We start from the raw sequence: 12,476 nt of genomic DNA on the forward strand, positions 1-12,476 counted from the left end.
GTAGAGCACACAGACACAGCCCTGCTCCCATGTTCCTAAGTATCTGTGAGTAGAGTACACCAACACAGCCCTGCTCCAATGTTCCTATGTATATGTGAGTAAAGCACACCGACACAACCCTGCTCCCATGTTCCTATGTATATGTGACTAAAGCACACAGACACAGCTTTGCTTTCAATTCGCTATGTATATGTGAGCAGTGCACACAGACACAGCCCTGCTCCCATGTTCCTATGTATATGTGAGCATAGCACACACAGTCACAGCCCTGCTCCCATGTTCCTATGTATATGTGAGCATAGCACACACAGTCACAGCCCTGCTCCCATGTTCCTATGTGTATGTGAGCAGAGCACACAGACACAGCCTGCTTCCAAGTTCCTATGTATATGTGAGCAGAGCACACAAACACAGCCCTGCTTCCAAGTTCCTATGTATATGTGAACAGAGCACACAGACACAGCCCTGCTCCCATGTTCCAATGTATGTATGAGTAGAGTACACAGACACAGCCCTGCTCCCAAGTTCCTATGTATATGTGAGTAGAGCACACAGACACAGGCCAGCTCCCATGTTCCTATGTATATGTGAGTAAAGCACACAGACACAGCCCTGCTCCCATGTTCCTATGTCTATGTGCGTAGAGCACACAGACACAGCACTGCTCCCATGTTTTTCTGTATATGTGTGTAGAGCACACAGACACAGCCCTGCTTCCAAGTTCCTATGTATATGTGAGTAGAGCACACAGACACAGCCCTGCTTCCAAGTTCCTATGTATATGTGAGCAGAGCACACAGACAGAGCCCTGCTCCCATGTTTCTATGTATATGTGAGTAGAGCACACAGACACAGCCCTTCTCCCATGTTCCTATGTATATGTGAGTAGAGCACACAGACACAGCCCTTCTCCCATGTTCCTATGTATATGGGAGTAGAGCACACAGACACAGCCCTGCTCCCATGTTCCTATGTATATGTGAGCAGAGCACACAGACACAGCCCTGCTCCCATGTTTTTCTGTATATGTGTGTAGAGCACACAGACACAGCACTGCTCCCATGTTCCTATGTATATGTGAGCAGAGCACACAGACAGAGCCCTACTCCCATGTTTCTATGTAAATGTGTTTAGAGCACACAGACACAGTCCTGCTTCTAAGTTCCTATGTATATGTCAGCAGAGCACATAGACACAGACCTGCTTCAAATTTCCTATGTATATGTGAGTAGAGCACACAGACACAGCCCTGCTCCCATGTTGCTATGTATATGTGAGTAGAGCACACAGACACAGCCCTGCTCCCATGTTCCTATGTATATGAGTGTGGAGCACATAGACATAACCCTGCTCCCATGTTCCTATGTATATGTGACTAAAGCACACAGACACAGCGTTGCTTTCAATTTGCTATGTATATGTGAGCAGTGCACACAGAAACAGTCTTGCTCCCATGTTCCTATGTATATGTGGGCATAGCACACACAGTCACAGCACTGCTCCCATGTTCCTATGTATATGTGAGCAGAGCACACTCTCACAGACCTGCTCCCATGTTCCTATTTTACTGTGAGTATAGCACACAGACACAGCCCTGCTACCAAGTTCCTATGTATATGTGAGCATAGCACACACAGTCACAGCCCTGCTCCCATGTTCCTATGTATATGTGAGCAGAGCACACAGACACAGACCTGCTCCCATGTTCCTATGTATATGTGAGTAAAGCACATCGACACAACTGTGTTCCCATGTTCCTATGTATATGTGAGTAGAGCAAACAGACACAGGCCTGCTCCGATATTCCTATGTACATGTGAGTAGAGCACACAGTTGCAGCCCTGCTCCCATGTTCCTATGTATATGTGAGTAGAGCACACAGCTTCAACCCTGCTCCCATTTCCTATATATATATGTGAGAAGAGCACACAGTCGCAGCCCTGCTCCCATATTCCTATGTATATGTGAGTACAGCACACAGACACAGCACTGCTCCCATGTTCCTATGTATATGTGAGTAGAGCACACAGACAGAGCCCTAATCCCATGTTTCTATGTAAATGTGTTTAGAGCACACAGACACAGTCCTGCTTCTAAGTTCCTATGTATATGTCAGCAGAGCACACAGACGCAGCCCTGCTCCCATGTTCCTATGTATATGTGAGTAAAGCACACCGACACAACCCTGCTCCCATGTTCCTATGTCTATGTGCGTAGAGTACACAGACACAGCCCTGCTCCCATGTTCCTATGTATATGTGCGTAGAGCACACAGTCACAGCACGGCTCCCATGTGCCTATGTAAATGTGCGTACAGCACGCCGACACAGCCCTGCTCCGACGTTCCTATGTATATGTGTGTAGAGCACACAGACACAGCCCTGCTACCATGTTCCTATGTATATGTGAGCAGAGCACACAGACACAGCCCTGCTTCCAAGTTCCTATGTATATGTGAGCAGAGCACACAGACAGAGCCCTGCTCCCATGTTCCTATGTATATGTGAGTAGAGCACACAGACACAGCCCTGCTCCCATGTTCCTAAGTATCTGTGAGTAGAGTACACCAACAGAGCCCTGCTCCAATGTTCCTATGTATATGTGAGTAAAGCACACCGACACAACCCTGCTCCCATGTTCCTATGTATATGTGACTAAAGCACACAGACACAGCTTTGCTTTCAATTCGCTATGTATATGTGAGCAGTGCACACAGACACAGCCCTGCTCCCATGTTCCTATGTATATGTGAGCATAGCACACACAGTCACAGCCCTGCTCCCATGTTCCTATGTATATGTGAGCATAGCACACACAGACACAGCCCTGCTCCCATGTTCCTATGTATATGTGAGCATAGCACACACAGTCACAGCCCTGCTCCCATGTTCCTATGTATATGTGAGCATAGCACACACAGTCACAGCCCTGCTCCCATGTTCCTATGTGTATGTGAGCAGAGCACACAGACACAGCCTGCTTCCAAGTTCCTATGTATATGTGAGCAGAGCACACAAACACAGCCCTGCTTCCAAGTTCCTATGTATATGTGAGCAGAGCACACAGACACAGCCCTGCTCCCATGTTCCAATGTATGTATGAGTAGAGTACACAGACACAGCCCTGCTCCCAAGTTCCTATGTATATGTGAGTAGAGCACACAGACACAGGCCAGCTCCCATGTTCCTATGTATATGTGAGTAAAGCACACAGACACAGCCCTGCTCCCATGTTCCTATGTCTATGTGCGTAGAGCACACAGACACAGCACTGCTCCCATGTTTTTCTGTATATGTGTGTAGAGCACACAGACACAGCACTGCTTCCAAGTTCCTATGTATATGTGTGTAGAGCACACAGACACAGCCCTGCTTCCAAGTTCCTATGTATATGTGAGTAGAGCACACAGACACAGCCCTGCTTCCAAGTTCCTATGTATATGTGAGCAGAGCACACAGACAGAGCCCTGCTCCCATGTTTCTATGTATATGTGAGTAGAGCACACAGACACAGCCCTTCTCCCATGTTCCTATGTATATGTGAGTGGAGCACACAGACACAGCCCTTCTCCCATGTTCCTATGTATATGGGAGTAGAGCACACAGACACAGCCCTGCTCCCAACTTCCTATGTACATGTGAGTGGAGCACACAGTCACAGCCTTGCTCCCATGTTCCTATGTATATGTGAGTAGAGCACACAGACACAGCCCTGCTCCCATGTTCCTATGTATATGAGTGTGGAGCACATAGACATAGCCCTGCTCCCATGTTCCTATGTATATGTGACTAAAGCACACAGACACAGCGTTGCTTTCAATTTGCTATGTATATGTGAGAAGTGCACACAGAAACAGTCTTGCTCCCATGTTCCTATGTATATGTGGGCATAGCACACACAGTCACAGCCCTGCTCCCATGTTCCTATGTATATGTGAGCAGAGCACACTCTCACAGACCTGCTCCCATGTTCCTATTTTACTGTGAGTATAGCACACAGACACAGCCCTGCTACCAAGTTCCTATGTATATGTGAGTAGAGCAACCAGGCACAGGCCTGCTCCCATATTCCTATGTACATGTGAGTAGAGCACACAGACGCAGCCCTGCTCCCATGTTCCTATGTATATGTGAGTAAAGCACACCGACACAATCCTGCTCCCATGTTCCTATGTCTATGTGCGTAGAGTACACAGACACAGCGCTGCTCCCACATTCCTAAGTATATGTGAGCAGAGCACACGTTCACAGCCCTGCTCCCATGTTCCTATGTATATGTGCGTAGAGCACACAGACACAGCACGGCTCCCATGTGCCTATGTAAATGTGCATACAGCACGCCGACACAGCCCTGCTCCGACGTTCCTATGTATATGTGAGCAATGCACACAGACACAGCCCTGCTCCCATGTTCCTATGTATATGTGAGCAGAGCACACAGACACAGCCCTGCTTCCAAGTTCCTATGTATATGTGAGCAGAGCACACAGAGCCCTGCTCCCATGTTCCTATGTATATGTGAGTAGAGCACACAGACACAGCCCTTCTCCCATGTTCCTATGTATGTGGGAGTAGAGCACACAGACACCGCCCTGCTCCCATGTTCCTATGTATATGTAAGCAGAGCACACAGACACAGCCCTGCTCCCATGTTTTTCTGTATATGTGTGTAGAGCACACAGACACAGCACTGCTCCCATGTTCCAATGTATATGTGAGCAGAGCACACAGACAGAGCCCTACTCCCATGTTTCTATGTAAATGTGTTTAGAGCACATAGACACAGACCTGCTTCAAATTTCCTATGTATATGTGAGTAGAGCACACAGACACAGCCCTGCTCCCATGTTGCTATGTATATGTGAGTAGAGCACACAGACACAGCCCTGCTCCCATGTTCCTATGTATATGAGTGTGGAGCACATAGACATAGCCCTGCTCCCATGTTCCTATGTATATGTGACTAAAGCACACAGACACAGCGTTGCTTTCAATTTGCTATGTATATGTGAGCAGTGCACACAGAAACAGTCTTGCTCCCATGTTCCTATGTATATGTGGGCATAGCACACACAGTCACAGCCCTGCTCCCATGTTCCTATGTATATGTGAGCAGAGCACACTCTCACAGACCTGCTCCCATGTTCCTATTTTACTGTGAGTATAGCACACAGACACAGCCCTGCTACCAAGTTCCTATGTATATGTGAGCATAGCACACACAGTCACAGCCCTGCTCCCATGTTCCTATGTATATGTGAGCAGAGCACACAGACACAGCCCTGCTCCCATGTTCCTATGTATATGTGAGTATAGCACACAGACACAGCCCTGCTCCCAAGTTCCTATGTATATGTGAGCAGAGCACACAGACACAGACCTGCTCCCATGTTCCTATGTATATGTGAGTAGAACAAACCGACACAGCCCTGCTCCCATGTTTCTATGTATATGTGAGTAAAGCACATCGACACAACCGTGTTCCCATGTTCCTATGTATATGTGAGTAGAGCAAACAGACACAGGCCTGCTCCGATATTCCTATGTACATGTGAGTAGAGCACACAGTTGCAGCCCTGCTCCCATGTTCCTATGTATATGTGAGTAGAGCACACAGACACAACCCTGCTCCCATTTCCTATATATATATGTGAGAAGAGCACACAGTCGCAGCGCTGCTCCCATATTCCTATGTACATGTGAGTACAGCACACAGACACAGCACTGCTCCCATGTTCCTATGTATATGTGAGTAGAGCACACAGACAGAGCCCTAATCCCATGTTTCTATGTAAATGTGTTTAGAGCACACAGACACAGTCCTGCTTCTAAGTTCCTATGTATATGTCAGCAGAGCACACAGACGCAGCCCTGCTCCCATGTTCCTATGTATATGTGAGTAAAGCACACCGACACAACCCTGCTCCCATGTTCCTATGTCTATGTGCGTAGAGTACACAGACACAGCGCTGCTCCCACATTCCTAAGTATATGTGAGCAGAGCACACGTTCACAGCCCTGCTCCCATGTTCCTATGTATATGTGCGTAGAGCACACAGTCACAGCACGGCTCCCATGTGCCTATGTAAATGTGCGTACAGCACGCCGACACAGCCCTGCTCCGACGTTCCTATGTATATGTGTGTAGAGCACACAGACACAGCCCTGCTACCATGTTCCTATGTATATGTGAGCAGAGCACACAGACACAGCCCTGCTTCCAAGTTCCTATGTATATGTGAGCAGAGCACACAGACAGAGCCCTGCTCCCATGTTCCTATGTATATGTGAGTAGAGCACACAGACACAGCCCTGCTCCCATGTTCCTAAGTATCTGTGAGTAGAGTACACCAACACAGCCCTGCTCCAATGTTCCTATGTATATGTGAGTAAAGCACACCGACACAACCCTGCTCCCATGTTCCTATGTATATGTGACTAAAGCACACAGACACAGCTTTGCTTTCAATTCGCTATGTATATGTGAGCAGTGCACACAGACACAGCCCTGCTCCCATGTTCCTATGTATATATGAGCATAGCACACACAGTCACAGCCCTGATCCCATGTTCCTATGTATATGTGAGCATAGCACACACAGTCACAGCCCTGCTCCCATGTTCCTATGTGTATGTGAGCAGAGCACACAGACACAGCCTGCTTCCAAGTTCCTATGTATATGTGAGCAGAGCACACAAACACAGCCCTGCTTCCAAGTTCCTATGTATATGTGAGCAGAGCACACAGACACAGCCCTGCTCCCATGTTCCAATGTATGTATGAGTAGAGTACACAGACACAGCCCTGCTCCCAAGTTCCTATGTATATGTGAGTAGAGCACACAGACACAGGCCAGCTCCCATGTTCCTATGTATATGTGAGTAAAGCACACAGACACAGCCCTGCTCCCATGTTCCTATGTCTATGTGCGTAGAGCACACAGACACAGCACTGCTCCCATGTTTTTCTGTATATGTGTGTAGAGCACACAGACACAGCACTGCTTCCAAGTTCCTATGTATATGTGTGTAGAGCACACAGACACAGCCCTGCTTCCAAGTTCCTATGTATATGTGAGTAGAGCACACAGACACAGCCCTGCTTCCAAGTTCCTATGTATATGTGAGCAGAGCACACAGACAGAGCCCTGCTCCCATGTTTCTATGTATATGTGAGTAGAGCACACAGACACAGCCCTTCTCCCATGTTCCTATGTATATGTGAGTAGAGCACACAGACACAGCCCTTCTCCCATGTTCCTATGTATATGGGAGTAGAGCACACAGACACAGCCCTGCTCCCATGTTCCTATGTATATGTGAGCAGAGCACACAGACACAGTCCTGCTCCCATGTTCCTATGTATATGTGTGTAGAGCACACAGACACAGCACTGCTCCCATGTTCCTATGTATATGTGAGCAGAGCACACAGACAGAGCCCTACTCCCATGTTTCTATGTAAATGTGTTTAGAGCACACAGACACAGTCCTGCTTCTAAGTTCCTATGTATATGTCAGCAGAGCACACAGACACAGCCCTGCTCCCATGTTCCTATGTATATGTGAGCAGAGCACATAGACACAGACCTGCTTCAAAGTTCCAATGTATTTGTGAATAGACCACACAGACACAGCCCTGCTTCCAAGTTCCTATGTATATGTGAGTAGAGCACACAGACACAGCCCTGCTCCCATGTTCCTATGTATATGTGAGCAGAGCACACACACACACAGCCCTGCTCCCATGTTTTTCTGTATATGTGTGTCGAGCACACAGACACAGCACTGCTCCCATGTTCCTATGTATATGTGAGCAGAGCACACAGACAGAGCCCTACTCCCATGTTTCTATGTAAATGTGTTTAGAGCACACAGACACAGTCCTGCTTCTAAGTTCCTATGTATATGTCAGCAGAGCACATAGACACAGACCTGCTTCAAATTTCCTATGTATATGTGAGTAGAGCACACAGACACAGCCCTGCTACCATGTTGCTATGTATATGTGAGTAGAGCACACAGACACAGCCCTGCTCCCAAGTTGCTATGTATAATTGAGTAGAGCACACAGACACAGCCCGGCTCCCAACTTCCTATGTACATGTGAGTAGAGCACACAGACACAGCCCTGCTCCCAAGTTGCTATGTATATGTGAGTAGAGCACACAGACACAGCCCGGCTCCCAACTTCCTATGTATATGTGAGTAGAGCACACAGACACAGCCCTGCTACCATGTTCCTATGTATATGTGAGCAGAGCACACAGACAGAGCCCTACTCCCATGTTTCTATGTATATGTGAGTGGAGCACACAGTCACAGCCTTGCTCCCATGTTCCTATGTATATGTGAGTAGAGCACACAGACACAGCCCTGCTCCCATGTTCCTATGTATATGAGTGTGGAGCACATAGACATAGCCCTGCTCCCATGTTCCTATGTATATGTGACTAAAGCACACAGACACAGCGTTGCTTTCAATTTGCTATGTATATGTGAGCAGTGCACACAGAAACAGTCTTGCTCCCATGTTCCTATGTATATGTGGGCATAGCACACACAGTCACAGCCCTGCTCCCATGTTCCTATGTATATGTGAGCAGAGCACACTCTCACAGACCTGCTCCCATGTTCCTATTTTACTGTGAGTATAGCACACAGACACAGCCCTGCTACCAAGTTCCTATGTATATGTGAGTAGAGCAACCAGACACAGGCCTGCTCCCATATTCCTATGTACATGTGATTAGAGCACACAGACGCAGCCCTGCTCCCATGTTCCTATGTATATGTGAGTAAAGCACACCGACACAATCCTGCTCCCATGTTCCTATGTCTATGTGCGTAGAGTACACAGACACAGCGCTGCTCCCACATTCCTAAGTATATGTGAGCAGAGCACACGTTCACAGCCCTGCTCCCATGTTCCTATGTATATGTGCGTAGAGCACACAGACACAGCACGGCTCCCATGTGCCTATGTAAATGTGCATACAGCACGCCGACACAGCCCTGCTCCGACGTTCCTATGTATATGTGAGCAATGCACACAGACACAGCCCTGCTCCCATGTTCCTATGTATATGTGAGCAGAGCACACAGACACAGCCCTGCTTCCAAGTTCCTATGTATATGTGAGCAGAGCACACAGAGCCCTGCTCCCATGTTCCTATGTATCTGTGAGTAGAGCACACAGACACAGCCCTGCTCCCATGTTCCTAAGTATGTGTGAGTAGAGTACACCAACACAGCCCTGCTCCAATGTTCCTATGTATATGTGAGTAAAGCACACCGACACAACCCTGCTCCCATGTTCCTATGTATATGTGAGTAGAACAAACAGACACAGGCCTGCTCCCATGTTCCTATGTATATATGACTAAAGCACACGGACACAGCTTTGCTTTCAATTTGCTATGTATATGTGAGCAGTGCACACAGACACAGCCCTGCTCCCATGTTCCTATGTATATGTGAGCATAGCACACACAGTCACAGCCCTGCTCCCATGTTCCTATGTATATGTGGGCAGAGCACACTCTCACAGACCTGCTCCCACGTTCCTATGTATATGTGAATAGAGCACACAGACACAGACCTGCTCCCATGTTCCTATGTACATGTGAGTATAGCACACAGACACAGACGTGCTTCCAAGTTCCTATTTTTCTGAGGGTAGAGCACACAGACACAGCCCTGCTACCAAGTTCCTATGTATATGTGTGTAGAGCACACAGACAGCCATGCTCCCATGTTCCTATGTATATGTGAGTATAGGACACAGACAAAGCCCTGCTCCCATGTTCCTATGTCTATGTGAGTAGAGCACACAGACACAGCCGTACTCCCATGTTCCTATGTATATGTCAGCACTGCACACAGTCACAGCCCTGCTCCCATGTTCTTTTGTATATGTGAGTAAAGCACATAGACACAGCAGTGCTCCCATATTCCTGTATGTATGTGACTAAAGCACACAGACACAGCGTTGCTTTCAATTTCCTATGTATACGTGAGCAGTGCACACAAACACAGCCCTGCTCCCATGTTCCTATGTATATGTGAGCATAGCACACACAGTCACAGCCCAGATCCCATGTTCCTATGTATATGTGAGTAGAGCACACAGACACAGCCCTGCTCCCATCTTCCAATGTATATGTGAGTAGAGCACACAGACACAGCCCTTCTCCCATGTACCTATGTATATTTGAGTGGAGCACACAGACACAGAACTGCTCCCATGTTCCTATGTATATGTGAGCAGAACACTCTGACACAGCACTGTTTCCAAGTTCCTATGTAGATGTGAGCATTGCACATAGACACAGCCCTGCTTCTACGTTCCTATTTATATGTGACTAGAGCATACAGACACAGTCCTCTTCCAAGTTCTGATGAATAAGTGAGTATAGCACACAGACACATCCCTGCTCCCATGTTCCTATGTATATGTCAGTAGAGCATATAGACACAGCCTTGCTACCAGTTTCCTATTTAGAAGTGAGCAGAGTACATAGACACAGACCTGCTTCCAAGTTCCTATTTAGATGTGAGTAGAGCACACAGACACAGCCCTGCTCCCATGTTCCTATGTCTATTTGAGCATAGCACACAGACATAGCCCTGCTCCGAAGTTCCTATGTATATGTGAGCAGAGCACACAGACTCAGCCCATCTCCCATGTTCCTCTGTATATCTGAGCAGAGCACACAGATACAGCCCTACTCCCAAGTTCATATGTATATTTGAGTAGAGCACACGGACACAGCCCTAAACCCATGTTCCTATGTATATGTGTTCAGAGCACACAGACACAGCCCTGCTCCCATGTTCCTTTGTATATGTGAGCAGAGCACACATATACAGCCCTGCTCCCACATTGCTATGTATATCTGAGTAGACCACAGACACAGCCCTGCTTCCAAGTTCTTATGTATATGTGAGTAGAGCACACAGACACAGCATTTCTCCCATATTCCTCTGTACTTCTGAGCAGAGCACACAGATACAGCCCTACTCCCAAGTTCATAAGTATATGTGAGTAGAGCACACGGACACAGCCCTAAACCCATGTTCCTATGTATATGTGAGTAGAGCACACAGACACAACCCTGCTTCCATGTTCCTATGTATATGTGTGCAGAGCACACAGTCACAGCCCTGCTCCCATGTTCCTATGTATATGGGAGCAGAGCACACAGACACAGAGCAGCTCCCATGTTCCTATGTGTATGGGAGTAGAGCACACAGACACAACCCTGCTTCCATGTTCCCATGTATATGTAAGTAGAGCACACAGACACAGCCCTGCTCCCATGTTCCAATGTATATGTGAGTAGAGCACACAGACACAGCCCTGCTCCCATGTTCCAATGTATATGTAAGTAGAGCACACAGACACAGTGCTCCCACATTCCTATATATATGTTACTAAAGCACACAGACACAGCATTGCTTTCAATTTCCTATGTATATGTGAGCAGTGCACACAAACAGAGCCCTGCTCCCATGTTCCTATGTATATTTGATCATAGCACACACAGTCACAGCCCAGATCCCATGTTCCTATGTATATGTGAGTAGAGCACACTTTCACAGACCTGCTCCCATGTTCCCATGTATATGTAAGTAGAGCACACAGACACAGTCCTGCTCCCATGTTCCAATGTATATGTGAGTAGAGTACACAGACACAGCCCTTCTCCCATGTTCCTATGTATATGTGAGTAGAGCACATAGACACAGCCCTGCTTCCAAGTTCCGATGAATAAGTGATTGTAGCACACAGACACAGCCCTGCTCCCATGTTCCTATGTATATGTGAGTAGAGCGCACAGATACAGCCCTGCTCCCATGTTCCTATGTATATGTCAGCACTGCACACAGTCACAGCCGTGCTCCATTGTTCTTTTGTAGATGTGAGTAAAGCACATAGACACAGCACTGCTCCCATATTCCTATATATATGTGACTAAAGCACACAGACACAGCGTTGCTTTCACTTTCCTATGTATATGTGAGCAGTGCACACAAACAGAGCCCTGCTCCCATGTTCCTATGTATATGTGAGCATAGCACACACAGTCACAGCCCAGATCCCATGTTCCTATGTATATGTGAGTAGAGCACACTTTCACAGACCTGCTCCCATGTTCCCATGTATATGTGAGTAGAGCACACAGACACAGCCCTGCTCCCATCTTCCAATGTATATGTGAGTAGAGCACACAGACACAGCCCGTCTCCCATGTTCCTTTGTATATGTGAGTAGAGCACACTTTCACAGACCTGCTCCATGTTCCCATGTATATGTGAGTAGAGCACACAGACACAGCCCTGCTCCCATCTTCCAATGTATATGTGAGTAGAGCACACAGACACAGACCTGCTCCCATGTTCCTATGTATATGTGAGCAGAACACACAGACACAGCCCTGCTTCCAAGTTCATATTTATATGTGACTATAGCATA

This window comes from Carcharodon carcharias, chromosome 30 (assembly GCF_017639515.1).
Source record: "Carcharodon carcharias isolate sCarCar2 chromosome 30, sCarCar2.pri, whole genome shotgun sequence".
Taxonomy (NCBI): Eukaryota; Metazoa; Chordata; class Chondrichthyes; order Lamniformes; family Lamnidae; genus Carcharodon; species Carcharodon carcharias.